This window comes from Phocoena sinus, chromosome 14 (genome assembly GCF_008692025.1).
Source record: "Phocoena sinus isolate mPhoSin1 chromosome 14, mPhoSin1.pri, whole genome shotgun sequence".
Classification (NCBI taxonomy): domain Eukaryota; kingdom Metazoa; phylum Chordata; class Mammalia; order Artiodactyla; family Phocoenidae; genus Phocoena; species Phocoena sinus.
The window spans coordinates 55,338,599-55,353,854 of NC_045776.1; the positions used below are offsets into that span (position 1 = coordinate 55,338,599).

The 15,256-nt window shown below is 41.1% G+C and overlaps 1 protein-coding gene and 1 pseudogene across 3 annotated transcripts in view; one reads left to right on the forward strand and one right to left on the reverse strand.

The window, feature by feature from the left end:
- Window positions 1-15,256, reverse strand: part of DLGAP1 (DLG associated protein 1) — a 325,501-nt gene that overhangs the window by 293,841 nt on the left and 16,404 nt on the right. The window lies entirely within an intron of this gene.
- Window positions 1,517-13,512, forward strand: LOC116739010 (annotated as a pseudogene).

Sequence of the window (15,256 nt, forward strand, 5' to 3'; positions counted from 1 at the left end):
CCTAGGGGTAAGACAGGAATAAAGACACAGACCTACTGGAGAACGGACTTGAGGATATGGGGAGCGGGAAGGGTGATATATACATGTCTGTTTCTGATCATCACTGAATCCTTCGCAATTACACAGGGCCTGGCAACAGTAGGCATTTAATAAATAGTTTTTGAATGAATCAGTGAAAGAGCTCTTAAATTGGCAGGCTGTGGTGGGAGGGTAATGATAGCATAATTGCTACTAGTGAAATCATTTAAAGCATATGTTCTATGTTGGGTGTCAGGACTAGTCTTCTTGTTTATAAAATCTGACCATTTTATATAGTTCCCTTGTCATCACAGCTGTGATCTCGCTACTGCATGAAGATCCACTATTAAGCATTTTGCTTAGAAAATGAGCACGCAGGATGTTTTAAAATATCATGAGATTTATTAAATTCAGAATTTAGTTTCCCCGGTGAAGACATTTTCCTTTTGAAAGGAGGGCACGCCTAAAAACAATCAACTTAAGTTGCTGTGCTCAGGCAAATTACATCTTTGTGTACACAGAGAGCTTTCGGTAGGACCCCAGAATCAAGGTGGGTAATTAAAACCTGTCAAAGACAATGTGATGGGGAAAGATGAAGATGGACAAGTCTTTTGAATCATCCAAAAGAACACAGCTTGATGGGCTTGAGTTTACAAAGCAGCAGCCTCCTAGAACAGGCTGTTAAAGGACGATCTCTGAGCACCGGAAGAAGCAGCTTGCGTTTATGAAGAAGTAGTATGCTAGGCTGACTGTGTTTTACTTTTATTTTTGAAGATTAACTTGGTCGATGGGTATACATATAACCTGCGCTTCCTTACGCAAAGTCATCTTTATAGAAAGAAAACAGGAGGAAAATATTTCTAAACGTTAACAGGACTGGTTTCCACTGATTTTTCTCACTTCTCTTCCTGGCAGCCATTCCGAACAACAAAAACAATAATACAACAAAACAAAGAGAATTACCCAGAAATCACATTTTCAGCGAAACCAGCAGAACACCCACAAACTCCCAAATCGGAGTCAGGCAGAAAGCCAAGGAGGAAAGGGATAGGAAAGTGGCAGGTAAATGAGAGGTATGAAGGGGACCTAGCTGTAGCAGAGCTCGGAAAGCTCTGCCAAATACACCCTCCCCCGAAGTGAGGACCTCAGTCTGAGAGCATTGCAGCGTGGAAAGGCAGGGACTGATGTAGGTGGTGGAGGGTGAATGGGCAAATCTCACTAAGGGCCAGAAAAATTCTTTCTAAAAATGACTGTATCATTTCTGTCCCCACGTGACTGGTAACGTGCGGGGTCATCCATGAAATAACTGAGGGAGAAAAGAACTAGGTTTTGTCTGAGAGTCAGAGGATGTGTGAGTACACAGATGCGTCATACGATAAAGAAACAGTGGATAACTGTAGCAACAGCAAAGGAAGCCCTTGGTTCATGAATGCTTGAAAAATGACTGCCTACCTTCTGATTCTCTTAAACAAACAAACAAAAAAAACTTGTTCCGGCCATGGGAGGGCTCTGGCGTCCGGGATGAAGGCGCGTCGCTCTCTGCGGGTGGCCCTGGAATCACCCTGGGAACAGGACCAGGGCTGCGGAGAGGGTAGAGCCTTGTCTCCAGTCGGGGAGGAGAGGGACAGGGGGCGCCTAGAGGGAGCTGAGACGGCTCGGGACAGGGAGGCGCCCGAGGCTGGCGGTGCGGCGGCGGCCGCCGCGGCGGCCGAAGGGCACGAACCCCCTCACGCACGCACAGGACGAGGATTGGCGGCGGCCGAACAAGACACTCCTCACGAACTTGGCCGCTGCGGCCGTGGGCATGCTGGGGGGAGGGGGGTGTCCTGCGCCGCCGTGCCCCTTTACCGGCTCTACGGCCAGACTACTGGACCTGGAGAATCGGCAGTAGCAGGTCATGCATCAGACCAGACTGGAAACATGGTACCTGTTAAGGATCGCATCACTGAAGTCACCTTTAATGCAGATGTGCATGCAAGTCTCCAGTGGAACTTTAGACCTCAGCAGACAGAAATATACGTAGTGCCAGGGGAGACTGCACTGGCGTTTTATAAAGCTAAGACTCCTACTGACAAACCAGTAAACGGAATTCCTACATACAACGTCGCACCATTTGAAGCTGGACAGTATTTCGATAAGATGCAGTGCCTCTGTTCTGTTTTGAAGAGCAAGGGCTTAATCCACAAGAGGGAGTAGATATGCCAGTAATTTTCTACATTGATCCTGAATTTGCTGAAGATCCAAGAATGGTGAATGTTGATCTCATCATTCTTTCTTATACTGGTTTTTTTTTTTTTTTTTTTTTTCCGGTACGCGGGTTTCTCACTGTTGTGACCTGTCCCGTTGTGGAGCACACGCTCCGGACGTGCAGGCTCAGCGGCCATGGCTCACGGGCCCAGCCGCTCCGCGGCATGTGGGATCTTCCCGGACAGGGGCACGAACCCGTGTCCCCTACATCGGCAGGCGGACTCTGAACCACTGCGCCACCAGGGAAGCCCAGCAGTCACTATTTTAAAAGCTCAAAATGGAAGAGGAATCACTAAAGCCCTAACAGCTTGCCCAAAGATTACAATCTGCTTTCAGATTTGACAGTATTTTTCCTTTAAGATCTAGGGCTATTTTACATTCAGAGTCCTAAATAAGTACTTTGACATTTCAGTACCGTGAAATTTAAATAAAATGTATATCTAGTAGGCTTCTAGCATTTCTTGTGATAGTTCCAAGTCTCCGAATTTTAAAATGTAAGTGCGATTGTGAAGATTTACTGCCAGCAGAGTTCTTCTGAAAAAAGATGTATTAAACTGTTTGAATAGTAAAAAAAAAAAAAAAAACAAAAAAAACCCCCAAACCAAAAAACTTGTTTAAATAAGAGTAACATAAAAGGAACATGTGTGCAGGTCCTCTAGGGAATATGGAAAACAGCAGCCACAAATTTCTTATAAATAATGAAAATGTACCAGGAAAATATGTTGCCACGAAGTTTAAAAGCATAACCCAAATAGAAACAGTAATTCATGAAGCAATTACAGCTATAAACGAAGATCACAAAGCAGAATGATAAGAACTCAGGGAAAAAAGTGAGAAAACGAAGGTTGCTGGTAGACAGCTGGAGGATGTGAAATAGGAACTGGCAGAATTGAAGGAAAGGAAGGTCAATAAAGGGACACAAAAGACAAGAACGAAAAGAGCACAGAAATGGTGCCGAGATAAAAAGGATACAGAAGGATTAGAGAAACAAGGCAATATAGCCAACATAGGCATAGCTGTGATTCGCAAAGAAAGTCAAACCCATGGAATAGAATAATTATCTTAAAATATAAGGCAAGAGAGCTTTTCTGAAATAAAAAGTCTAAAATCTATTTAATGAAAAGGTAACCATTTTATCAGTGAGACGTCATTCAGAATGGTCAGTGTAAAGAAATGTCTCAGAAAAAGTTTTGAAAAGAATCCTTTAGGTGGTCAAGCAAAAAGATGAAATGAGGTTAAGGGAGAGAAAATGAGGTGGACATTAGACTTACCTGCAGAAACATGTAACCTGAGCACAGAACAGAGCAGCATCTACAAGAGACTGAGCTAAGAAAGCAGGAGCCGACGATTCTCTGTCTAGTTAAGCTCTTTCCAATGTAAAGACTCAAGTAAAAAGAGCTTTGGACGTGCCAGAATTTGGGTCCTATTGCGCAAATGAACCTTTCTAGGGGAAAATCCTAGAGGATGGGCTGTAGACAGACATGAAACAGAAAATGTCAACAGAAAAATGTCATCAAAGAATCAGTGGCCAACACCCCCATGTTCATTACAGCACTATTCACAATAGCCAAGACATGGAAGCAACCTAGGTGTCCACTGATGGATGAATGGATAAGGAAGATGTGGCATGCATATATATATATTTACTCAGTCATAAAAATAATGAAATATTGCCATTTGTGACATGGGTGGACCTTGAGGGCATTATGCTACGTGAAACAAGTCAGACAGAGAAAGACAAACACTGTATGATCTCACTTACATGTGGAATCGGAAAAAAAAACCCCTGAGCTTATAGATACAGAGAACAGATTGATGGTTGCCAGAGGCGGGGGGTGGTGGTTGTGGGAAATGGTGAAGATGGTCAAAAGGTACAAACTTCCGGTTATAAAATAAAGAAGTCCTGGGGTGTAATGTACAGCACGGTGATTATAGTTTATAATCCTGCACTGCATATTTGAAAGTTGCTAAGAGAGTAGATCTTAAAAGTTCTCATCACAAGAAAAAAAATTTTAAACTGTGTATGGTGACAGATGTAAACTAGACTTATGGTGGTGATCTTTTTTTAAAATTTAATTTATTTATTTTTCTACAGCAGGTTCTTATTAGTTATCTATTTTATACATATTAGTGTATACATGTCAATCCCAATCTTCCAATTCATCCCACCGCCACCACCACCCCCGCCCCGGCTTTCCCCCCTTGGTGTCCGTATGTTTGTTCTCCACGTCTGTGTCTCTATTTCTGGTGGTGATCATTTTTGCAGTATATACAAATATTGAATCATTATGTTGTATGCCTAAAACTAATATAACGCTATATGTCAGTTATACCTCAATAACAATAAAAAAAGAACCAGTGGCCAAAATCTACCTCAACACATTTTAGAAGAGGTATATCATTTTCATGGATTTAAAAGGAATACCTTTATGATCTGATATGACATGAAGTTTCTGTAGCTATACATATGTAGATATACTTTAAGAACTTTTTTCTATTACTAGTTTGTTTTACTTTTTTTCTAAATCCTTAATGGCTGTTGAATATTATAAAATGTCTTTTATGCATATATTGAGATAGTCATGTGTGTTTTCTCCTTTAATCTCCTAGTTGCTGTGAATTGTATGAATATTTTTTTTCTAATGCTAAGGCTTCCTTTCATTAGCAAATAAATCCCGTCTGGTCATGTTATTTTACATTATTTATAATTAGTTAATTTTATTGAAATATTTATTAAGAATTTTTGCATCAGGTTCGTGAGAGAAATTGCATTACAATTTTCCTTTCTCAGACTGCCGTCATCTAGTTAAGATTATACGAAATCCTAAAATGAACTGGGCATCTTTTCTTTGTTCAGATCTCTAGAAGAATTTTTATATGACAGGGATTAACATTTTCTCGCTGGTTTCATGAAACTATCTGGGTCTGGTCTTTCTCTTTCTGAGTAAATGTTAAACTAATGTGTCCGTTTCTTAAACTGTTATGGATGTATTCATGGTTCTTGTTTTTACTGAGTTTTGAATACTTTGTTTTTCTAAGAAATTATCCACTTAAGTTTTCAATATATTGGTATAAAATCTATTTCTGTTCTAGTCCTACGATAGATTTAATATCTACTGTAAATTTATCCCTGTTCCTGTCTTCATGCCTAATAGTGTTTATATTATGCTTTCTTTTTCTCTTTTTGGTGAGCTTATTCAGAGGTTTAGTGATATCAGTATCTTCAAAGAACAGCAATAACACAAAAATATTTACAGTGATTATCTCTGGGTGATTTTGATTATCTTCTTTATTTTCTTATGTATTTTACAAAATTTCCCCAATAAACGTATATTATGAACCTCCCCAATAATACCGGTGATAAAGCGATACACTTTTGAACAGTCCAAAAGTGGACTGAATAGGAGATTCACAACTGGTTGAATGGCTTTTCCTAGATGGTATATAAATAATTTCAAGAAAAACTGGAGAGTGGTCTTTAGTGGTATGCATAAGCCTTTCTTTTTGGCCCTATTCTGAACAGTTTTTTAATCATCAACTTCCATGATGATATATTAGACACTATTATGAGATTTAGAATATAATACATCTTGGGAAAATATTTAAAATGCTGGATTTCAGATTTAGTATTTCTCCAGTTTTGACAGTGGAAGCATTCTTTCTGGTCGTCCAAATGGCACTTTTAGGTGGGTGAATTAGAAACAACCTGTCCCTTCCACAAGACTCTACTGTCATTTTCTGGAAAATTATGGTAATAAATAAATAACTAAGATAACTACTAATATAAATGATGTTCTCTAGAATTAGACTGTGCATAATAGTAAGGAGTGACCTTGGGCTAGAAAGACACATTTGTATTTATAAGATGACATTTAATAAAGATAAACATAATAGTCTACATTATGTTAAACCACCTAAGCGCATAGTACAAGGTAAGACAAACATGTCAAAATGATTTCATGTGAATGAATGGCTCACAGTTTTTTCTGAGTATGAGACAGGTTGGCATGGCTGCCAGACGAGCTGGTACCTTGATAGAAGTAGGGTATTCATATCCAAAGATTTCCAAAGGGTGCTGTGAAGTCCAAATTCAACTGAAATATTGTTCACAAAATAATATCATAAGTTAAGAGAGATGCTGCTTTTCTTGGAACAAAATACAATTTGTCTGTTGTCAGCTAAAAGAGCTTGATGTGCTATTCTCAGAGAATTGCTGAAGGAACTAGGTATTTTGAAGATAGAACAATGAAGACTTATGGGCGAACAATAGTTTTTTTTGTTTGTTTGTTTGTTTTGCGGTACACGGGCCTCTCACTGTTGTAGCCTCTCCTGCTGCGGAGCACAGGCTCCGGACACGCAGGCTCAGCGGCCATGGCTTATGGGCCCAGCCGCTCCACGGCATGTGGGATCCTCCTGGACCGGGGCACGAACCCATGTCCCCTGCATCGGCAGGCGGACTCTCAACCACTGCGCCACCAGGGAAGCGAACAATAGTTTTAATCAAACATTTGAAGGACTGCCTTGTAGAAGAAAAATTTGATTTATTTCACATAGCTCTACATCCAAGTTAAAGAAAGAGAGGTGGGCTTGGACTCACGACAGAGAAGAATCTTCTAAGAAGGGTGTCAAGAATGGAAACTGCTTCTGGGGTGAAAATTCAGGGACCCTTTCTAGAGGCCATTTGGTAACGTGCAAAAAGCCTTACCATTTGGCATTCCCATCGGCCCAGCGAATCCAGGAATTTCTACTGATTAAGTAATTGGATGCTTCCTGAGGCATTTGTAACAGTGAAAGATCTGGATAGGTTACTAAGTAAATACAGGAAAAGAAAAAAAGGAACGTGAGGGGAAAAAACAAACAAACAGAGCAGAATGGGGGCAAAGAGAATGAACTCAATGCAACAGAAACTACTGTTACAAGTACAGGGGTGGAAAGGAGCATGAGATATTATTAGAAAATCGCCAGTCAAAATAGGGTTGAATGCAGGCCACTGAGGCAATGGCCCAATTTTTTTGTTAATTAGATGAGAGAATTGTGATTGCTAAAATAAAACTTAGATTGAGGATCTCTAGTGAAGTGAGGTCAACAAAAATAGCTAATAAATGGGAAATTACTTTAGTCCTTTGCAAGTGAAGAAACCTATTACTCATGGGTGTTAAATGGTTTGTAATGTAGAGAAAGGAAACAGATTCCTCTGGAGGTTATTCACTATAATACTGCATCAATAGAGGACTTCAGGATGTAATATACCGAGGAAATGCTGGCTTTGGAAGCGTGCGTTCCATGCTAGACCATAGTCCAAATGTTTGTGATTGTCTCCATCTGAAAACAACGGAAAGGGTAAACAAGTCTCTGCCGAATAATTATTCAAAATCAGAATTTTTAAATTATTTGAAGATACTAAGATTTACTTGCACTTCTTTTTTTTTGAATTTAAGACGAGTGCATAATATTTGGGAATACTAACCAGAAAAAACTGTCCACATTTTATTGAAAAAGACGTTTAAGGCATTATTCATAATGGTGAAAAATGTAAAAAAAAAATTCAAATGTGAAATAATTGAGAAATCAGTATTCTAACCATGGTGTGTTAGCATACTTTAATAGCCACAATATTTTTATTAAAATGCTAGACATTAAAAATAATAAGCATTTATTAAAATGATAAGCATATATATGCATACAATGTATATACACAAAATGATACATTATGATAATAATGAAACTACTGGCAAATTAAATAGTTACTTCTTAATTGCCAGATTCATTGATAGACTTTTCATTCCAGGTCTGACTCGACCCCTCTTTGGTAGTTGACCTTGTTCAACTTTTCCTATTTCTTGAAATCCTGATCTCCCTTTACTTCCAGGCTGTTTTGATCTTGCTGACCCATTAGCATGGTTTTTCCTTTGCTACCTGTCTGTGTTTAAATATCTGTGTAACCTAGGAAACTGGTCTGTGCTGCCCCACCTTCTAACATACATGTCCCAATGTGATCTCATTCACTCAGACTTACCTCTACCTTCTACGTGATAACTCCCAGCTAATCCTTCTCCAGCCCTGACAGCTTCCTGAACTCCAGACTCATAAATTCAGCTGCCTTCACTTGTCTGTCTTCCTCACCTGAGGACTTTTGACCAACCTGGCACCTTAAAGATACGGTAGAAAGATACATTTACTTCTCTCCATCTTTATTGCTTCTAGCTTTGTCTGAACCACAATCATCTCTTGTCTGAATTATTATGATATCCTCCTAAATAATATTCGGATAAGTGAAGGCTTGCCTATGGGACACCTTCAACTGGATATTCTATAGGCACATCAGATTCAAGATGTCTAGAACTAAATCATCTTTCCCATCCCAACTTATTTTTTCTCCCAGATTACCTATCTCAATTGGAGATACTGACATGCATCCAATTCTTCAAACCATAAATTGGTCTTCATTTCTATTCTTCTCTTTCCTGACAACCAAGTCATTCAAGCTCCAAGCCTAGGCAATTCTATATATTTTAAACATGTTTTTTCCTTTTGAATGGGTAAAGAAGATGTGGTACATATATATAAGGGAATATTACTCAGCCATAAAAGGAACGAAACTGGGTCATTTGTAGAGATGCGGATGGACCTAGAATCTGTCACACAGAGTGAAGTAAGCCAGAAAGAGAAAAACAAATACTGTATATTAACGCATATATGTGGAATCTAGAAAAATGGTACAGATGAACCTATTTGTAGGGCAGGAATAGAGACGTAGATGTAGAGAATGGACATGTGGACATGGGGGGGAAGGGGAGGGTGGGATGAACTGGGAGATTAGGTTTGACATAAATACACTACCATGTGTAAAATAGCTAGTGGGAACCTGCTGTATAGCACAGGGAGCTCAGCTCGGTGCTCTGTGATGACCTAGATGGGTGGGATGGGGGGTGGGGTGGGAGGGAGGTCCAAGAGGGAGGGGATATATGCATACATATGGCTGATTCACTTCATGGTACAGCAGAAACTAACACAACATTGTAAAGGAATTATACTCCAATAAAAATAAAAATTCTTACCATCAGCATCCCTCCTCTCTCCCACTATGGTAAGAAATCCTTGAGGATAGAAGCTGTATTTTTCAACTTTGTATGCCCAGTCTTTTTTTTTTTTTTTTTTTTTTTTTTGCAGTATGCGGGCCTCTCACTGTTGTGGCCTCTCCCGTTGGGGAGTACAGACTCCAGACGCACAGGCTCAGCGGCCATGGCTCACGGGCCCAGCCGCTCCGCGGCATGTGGGATCTTCCCGGACCGGGGCACGAACCCACGTCCCCTGCATCGGCAGGCGGACTCTCAACCACTGCGCCACCAGGGAAGCCCTGTATGCCCAGTCTTTAACAGAGTGCCTGACATGTAGTTAGTGCTCACAAGTATTTGATTTAAAAATTATATTATGTGCAGCAAAAGGCAAAAATACATGCAACATGTTAATTGCAAATGTGTAAAATGTATGTATTTACATATAGATATTGGAAAGATGTCTTCAAGTGATATGAAGAATTGGCATTTTAGTGTAAGTTTAAGTGAATATTAAACATTCTAAATTTAAAAAAAGCAGCAAATATATAACACATAGGCAAAGAGGAATCTAGACCCAATAGTTTAAAACAGTTTAAAATGGCTTAAAATAGACTAACATAGTTTAAATAGTCTAAATAGTCAGATAGTTTTAGATAATCTAACAAACACAGAAGTTGATGCCCTTTTAGTCCATCTCCGCGTGAAAGAAGTCTCCAGGACCACTGAATGCGTACATTGATCTCATTTAGCTGATATGCTCTGGGCAGATGATTTCACACACTTTTCATACAAAGTTTCAAAAATGATTAGGTTAAAAAAACATATCACAGATGAGGTGGTAGATTCTGTGGCAGGTGGCATAATGGCTCGCCAAAGATGCCCACGTTTTAAGCCAGGTAAACTGTGACAGTGTTACCTTACATGGCAAAAGGGACTTTGCAGAGGTGATTGAGTTAATGATTTTGAGATGGGAGATTATCCTGGATTGTCCAGATGAATCCAATGTGATTACAGGGGTCTTTGTAAGTGAAAGAGGGAGGCAGGAAAGTCAGAGAAGACGATGTGACCACAGAAGCAGAAATTAGAGTGATGTGACTGCCGGCTCCGAAGATGAAGGGGGAGCCAGGCCTCAAGGAATACAGGCAGCCTCTAGAAGCTGGAAAATTGGCAAGAAAATGCATTTTCCCCTAGAGCCTCCAGAAGGGACACAGCCCTGCTGATATGATTTTAGCTCAGTGAGACCCATTTCAGACTTCTGATCCCCAGAGCTGTAAGATAATAAATTTGTGTTTAAACCATTAGATTTGCAGTTACTTGTTATAGCAGCAATAGGAAACGAGTACAGATGCTGTAGGATTTCACTTCCTCAAAAGCCTGACTAAACGAAATTGTGTCCTCTAACGGTAACTTCTGCAATGTCTCTTAGATCTGCTGCCTTGTTTCAGTTCATGTTGGTACCGCCACGTTTTCACACTTAATAGTAATAATCATAGCATTTCTTGAGGCATTATATAATATATAATGCTCCCTTTCCAAGCGTTGTCCTACATCTTTTATATTACATTCACCCATTTAGTCCTCTCAAGACCCTTACATGATAGGGATTGTTATTACCACCATATTACAAAGGAGGAGCCCATGGCAGAGAGAGGTTAAATAACTCACTCAAAGGTGCCTAATCTGTAAAACACAGGGTTTGAACACAGCTGTCTGGATCCAAAGCTGTACTTTATCTTCCTAAAACTGACTGCATGCCTTTGAATGGCATGACTGTCACTAAAAGTGCCCTCCTCACCAATTTACTATTTATATGCACTCTGTTGTTAACTATTACGGTAGACAGAATTTTGACTCCCATGATCTCTAACCCCTGCTGTCACACCCGTGAATATGTTCTGGTTCATGGCCAAAGGGGCTTTGCGGATGTCAGCAACGTTACTGATCGGTGATCTTAAAATAGGTCGATTATACTGGATTAATCTGGGTGGACCCACTGTGATCACGTGGGCCCTTAAAAGAAGAGGGGTGTTATGTCTGTGCTATGTCTACGTTACCATAATAAAATCAAAGTGAAAAGTAAAAGAAGAGTTTTCTCCTGGCTGAGGGCAGAAGAGAAAGTCAGAGAGATGTGGCAGAGAGAGTCAGAGGGATTCAAAGCACGATCAGAGGTTTGATACGACGTTTGGTGGCTTGCAGATGCAAGGACCTCGGTTGTACAGCCGCGGGGAACTGAATTCCGCTATCTGCCTAAATTCATTTGGAAGTAGAATCTTCCCCAGAGCCTGCAGATGAGAGCCCAGCCCAGCTGATATCTTCATTTCAGCCTTGGAAGGCCTTGAGCACGCCACTCAGCTGAGCTAGACTGTGCCCAGACTTCTGATCCATGGAGATGTTGACCTTTCTAAACTCCTCTCCCACGAGACTCTGAACTGAGCTGGCTGGTGAAATAACTACTATGATGTTGTGAATTCTATTTCTTCTTCTCTCCCTCTCTCTGTGCCTTTCCTCTCTCCTGCCTGTGATCCATCCATCCATCCATCCATCCATCAATCCACTCACCCCCCCACCTACTTGCCTATTAATTCCTCCATCCATCCGTCCACCCACTCACCTATCCACCCACCCATCCATCACCCATCCGTCCATCCATCCATCCATCCATCCATACATACATACATAAATGGTGTCTGTTAGGCACTAAGTCGGGCATGGGAGATACAGAGCTAAATTACTGAGAGATTAGTAAAAATGGGCAAAAGCTAAGAGAAATCCCTACCAATGTGCTTCCAAAGGAATGATACCAAAGCTTCAGAGACATAGTGTTTCAAATGGGGAAACCTTTCTTCTTTATCCTCCCTTTCCTAAACCCCAGGTTGGAATTTTTCTTCCTATCAACCTCCATATTCCTTGTTCAGGTATCTTCATACTGCTTCTTACTTTGCCTTGTATTCTATTTATCTAACCACCCAGTGTCCCACTAGACTACAAACTCTCTAAGAGTGTGAGCTATTTTACAAATCTTTGAATTCCCCTCTTATCTCAGCTTCAGCCCTTGTACACAGCAGAACGTCACTTTTTGTTACTTGAATTGATCACTCAGGAAGAGCTCCTTTACGGTAAATCCTATCACACACTTTACTTTGTAACAGGATCTCCAAGTTCCAACACAGGATCTATCTATTTCAGGTAACAGGCACCCACAATAATAATTCTTGAAAAATTCCCCATTCCTCAAAGTATTCTAAGGCTATAACCCAAAAGGCTTTTCTAATGAGATGTTACAAGGAAGAAGGAAAGTCATCAACTTTAACTTTTTAAGGAAAAAGCTAATTAAAAAATTTTTTTCTTGAAATATAGTTGGTTTACAATGTTGTGTTAGTTTTAGGTATAAAGTAAAGTGATTCAGTTATATCTATCTATCTATCTAGTCTTTTTTTACATTGTCTTCCACTATAGGTTATTACAAGATATGGAGTATTAGTTCCCTGTGCTATACAGTAGGTCCTTGTTGGTTATCAGTTTTACATATGGTAGTGTGTATATTTTAATCCCAAACTCTTAATTTATCCCTCTCCCCCTGTGCCCTTTGGTAACCGTAAGTTTTCTTTCTAACTCTGTGAGTCTATTTCTGTTTTATAAATAAGTTCACTTGTATCCTTCTTTTAGATTCCACATACAAGTGGTATCATATGATGTTTGTCTTTCTCTGTCTGACTTCACTTAGTATGATCATCTCTAGGTCCATCCATATTGCCGCAAATGGCATTATTTCATTCTTTTTTATGGCTGAGTAATATTCCATTGTATATACGTACCACATCTTCTTTATCCATTCATCTGTGGATGGACATTTAGGTTGCTTCCATGTCTTGGCTATTGTAAACAGTGCTGCTGTGAACATTGGGGTGTGTGTGTCTTTTGGAATTACGTTTTTCTCCAGATATATGCCCAGGAGTGGGATTGCTGGATCATCTGGGGGAAAAGTTACCTAATTTTAAGGATATCATAATTTAAACTTGTTAGTAGCCCTTTATGTCTTTTGGGGACATGCTAAAAGCTAAGGACTTTTCTCCAGAACAGGATGAACACAAACAACCCCCTCCTCAATGTGTTAAATTCAGGAGTTCACGACCCCCTAGAGTCCATTCTTGGGGACTACGTGTCCTATCTGTCCACAGTCGCAGGCTAAGAGCACTGAATTAGGTGGATGGGTGTGCCCTGCCTTCCTGCATCCGAGTTCTCCTCCACCCCATCCAACGGTCTTCTCAAGGTAGGATTACTTCCAAAGTCAGTCAGATGTGCAAGCTCGTCACTTCTGCTTCTGGGCAGCCCCGGCACCATAAGTAACCTTCCCGAGATGCTCCAGGCCTGGAAACCCTTTTCCTCTGAGGGTCTGTATTAGGGAGGCCTGGCTTGTAAGCTTTTCTAGAAAGGCCTATTCTGGAAAGCAAGCTTTCCAACTGGCCTGCCACCAATGGCATTTTTCTGCCTCGTGGGGCTGAAGCAATCTCTTTCTAGGCCTCAAAGTTGGCCAAAGAACACTTGGTTTCAGAGAACAGTGTGAGAAAATACGGCTTTTGACGTTTGGAAAGTAAACAAATGTGGCCAGACGGCATGTTTTTGGTAATACCGGTTACGTTAAAACAGAAGACTACAACGTACGTGCTGGTTATTATTCCATGAGATTACTGCCTCTTACCTAAGCAGGTGACTCTTATTTCCAACTCAGAATGGTGTGCTAAGTCTCTCATTGACACCCATCCATTGGTACATTGATTTATTTCATAGGCAGCAGGGAGGTGCCCACTCTTCTCAGTGAATAGGGCTGAAGTAAACACTGCCCCCAGATAACCCGTAGCGAATACTCCAAGGGCCTCTCTAGAAAGCTCTTGCCGTTTGGTCAAAGGCAGGAGAAGGTGAGGGATGCAGGAGTGCCTCAGGTAACGTGCAAACGGTACCTGTTGTCGGGGGGAGGGGGGCCCGTCTGATTGGCACCAGCCGTGCGGCTGGCTGTAGCAGATAATACCATGCATCGCCAACTTCTGAACCCATTGGCACCCAGCGGCAGCTCCCAGGGGTGCCACAACATTGTAATTTACAAATCACCGTGAGTAGGAGAAAATTTTGGCAGCCCTCTTTCATAAATGAGAATCACACGTGAGGGTTACTGTCCGAGCGAGAGCTTCGGCCCAAAGCTCAGAGTGTGAATGGAAGTGCTGTGCTGCGTACTGCCCGGGCAGCTCATGGTCAGTCAGGTACAAAAGGCAGAGTGGGAGCTGAGCAGGCTCCTTGGAGGGGCCAGAGCCAGGGCGGATGGGAAGATCCAGGGAAACGCTGTGCGTTCTGCGCCCAGAGCAAGGCCCCAGGCGTGGCAAGTCCTGATAAATGGTGGGTGAGAATCTGGACAAAATCCCAGGCTAGTTCTTGTGTTTCTAGTCAAAAATTAGTTGTGCTTTCTGAATGCTAGGTACCTTAAAGAACTTACTCTTCACAATAACTCGGCAAGATATTTTTCTAAAGGAAGAACTAGAAGATATGAGTGGTGAAGTGGTTTATTTGATGCCATTGTCCTGAGTAGGAGGCGGAAAACAGGCATTCCCACGGCAGCTCTCACCGGGGCACCACCTCTAAGCGCTGGGACATCACAACACGATGTTACCTTCTTGGGGCAAAGCCCAAATCTAGTAGAACTCAGTATATTAAAATAGACAAGAAACAGCTAGAACCACGCAGTCCAATAGAACTTTCTGTAGTGACGGGCAGGTTTTATATCTTTGTTGTTCAATATGGTAAACACCAGTCACATGTGACTACTGAGTACTAGAAATGTGGCCATGGTGACCGAGGGGCTGAATCTTTCCTTTTATTTAACTTTAATTAATGTAAATTTAAATAGCCACACGTGGCTGGTGGCTACCACATTGCGAAGCACT